The sequence below is a fragment of the Electrophorus electricus genome, chromosome 16 (genome assembly GCF_013358815.1).
Source record: "Electrophorus electricus isolate fEleEle1 chromosome 16, fEleEle1.pri, whole genome shotgun sequence".
NCBI lineage: Eukaryota > Metazoa > Chordata > Actinopteri > Gymnotiformes > Gymnotidae > Electrophorus > Electrophorus electricus.
In genome coordinates, this window is record NC_049550.1 from 13,875,393 (window position 1) to 13,877,874 (window position 2,482).

A 2,482-nucleotide genomic window follows, 5' to 3' on the forward strand; every position below is an offset into this window, starting at 1 on the left:
CCGTCTTCTGCCTGCTCCTCTGACCCGGGGGGTGATTTCTGCAGGGTGGGACTGGGTCATTCAAGCTGGGTAGTCACAGAATCGTGTTTGGAGGTCGAGAGGTATGATTCTGAGACCCGAGACGATGAAACGCACTCTGTCTGGAAGACAGGTGCCCTGCGAGAGAGTTCGATGACACTCTACTCCTTCTCTCGCTTTCTCTCTCGCTCTCTCCCTGTCTCTCTCACTATCTCAAGATTTAAAGTAGCTTTTTTCGTATGACTATTAGGAAAATAATACTGCCACTCACATTTAAAAATACATTTCACAAAAAACTTGAAAACATACACATGATCGTACCCACCACACACACATACACACACACACACACACTCCCTCAGCCTCTGACACTATTCATGGCCATGTTTGTGAACTGCACATTGGCTACTCAGACCTGATCATGAGATAGCAACGGTAACAAAGTTTCAGACACAGAATCTTCAGGAAGTGTGTATATAAGTGTGGGGGAGGGAGCGAGAGAGAGAGAGAGCGAGAGAGAGAGAGAGAGAGAGAGAGAGAGTTTTGAGGCTTATATAAAAAGCTGGGGGTATAGTTACTACCCCCTCACCCCCCGGCCCCTTTTGGCTTCCTTTGTCGGCCTGCTGTGGAGAAGTGAAGAGGTTGAACAGGGGCAGAGGAGGGGGAGGAGAATACTACACACAGGTGTCTACATCTGTTCCGCCCAAGCACAGATGCTCACACATTCAATCTCCAGAGAGAGAGGATAAAAAAATGGGTCAGACCATCTAAAGCTGGCTTATCAATTTCTCATCCAAAAACTTTTGTTCGTGAGCTCCATCAGAATTATTCTTATGTTTCAGTGATTTTAATATTTTTACTGTAATTGTGTTTGGGAAAGCTGTTTTAAATTATTGTAAAATTATTTTTATGGAAGTACAAGAATAGCCTCAGTCGGAGTGTGAACTTGTGTGTCAAAAAAATTTGTATGGCTTGTCAAATCATTGACCGATTCTTTAAAAAAAGAAAACAAAGTCGATATGTTTGGTGACCAGACGCGCAGAATTGTCCCTGGAGCCCAAGCAGATGTGTTTTGATACGCGCAGGCACGCGACTAGCGTCAGCACTCAAATAGAAAAAAACAAAAACGTGGACGCCTTCTCCACGAGCGCACCCATAAACAGACGCACGCCGAGTGTCACGCCACACGCGCTGTCTGTCTGTTTTTCTCTCTCTCTCTCTCTCTCTCTCTCTCTCTCTCTCTCTCTCTCTCTCTCTCTCACACACACACACACACACACACACACAGACACGCGCGCGCGGGCGCGTACTAGAGGGGTCCTACGTAATTATTGAATGATTGGATCCCCGGGGACGGGCGCTTGCCCCCCCCAAGAGGCCCCTAAAAGAAGCTCGATGAAGCTGTGGCCATCACGTCCATGGCAACCGCGCATGATAATGAGCTCGTGGTCTGGCCGAGGCGCGCGTGGATTGTTCTGTGTCCCCGTGGGCAGCTGGTCAGGGTAATACGATCTGGAAACAATGGAATGCTTCAGCAAACGACCCCTGGACCACAGGTAGCCTGCTAACACGCTAACACAGTACATCACCAAGCTTTTCTTTAGTGGGGGCGAGCAAGAAGGTCCGGCCTGCGTGACGTTTCATTTACACGAATACATACAAAACAAACTAAAGCAACGTAAACCAAACAATTTCCAAATTTGCGCACCCGGCGTGTTCGCTTTTGTTCATTATACCCGTTCCAGGGGGCAGCGTTGGCAGGACAGTTCACGGTTCCGTATCAAACGCGATCTCCTCCTCCTCCCCCCTCTACAGCGCCCACTGCAGGATTGTGCAGCTCGGACCGATCGATAGGTCACAAACAACATTATAGCTCCTAATTGTGATCCCCACGCGACTTAATATGATCGATCCCGTGTGATGCGGCCGCGGCTTAGGTTCCCACGGCCGTCCACGTGGTGTCTACTCCTCTGGGACGGCAAAACGCAGGCTTCTCCCACGCCATCTGGCCCCGGCAGCCATACCGTTACACGTTCTTTAACATGCTTCCAGTTCAATTTAGACGGAGGGCGGCGGACACACGGCTGCGTGCATAGGGACGTGCGACTCGGGGGCCAGTCCTGAGAGGCGAAGGGAGGTGTGGAGAGAGTGAAGAGACAGAGAGAGAGAGAGAGAGAGAGAGAGAGAGAGAGAGAGAGAGAGAGAGACGGGGGGGGAGAAAGAGAGAGAACGGTGTTTAGTCGGTGGCAGATGGCTTGTACGGGTCTGGTAGCGTCTGAAGGCGTACCGAACCCCCTTCGGTGGCTAACCCCGGGGGGGCTTCGCTAGTCTTTCAGAATCAATGAAAAAAACGAAAGCGCAAAGGAAAGGAAAGGAAGAATGAGAGGAGAGCGAGTCATCTTTTTGTCGTTCGTGTTGCTGTAGCTGTTCTGGGGAACCTTGAGCCTTCACTCTAGGTCTCGCA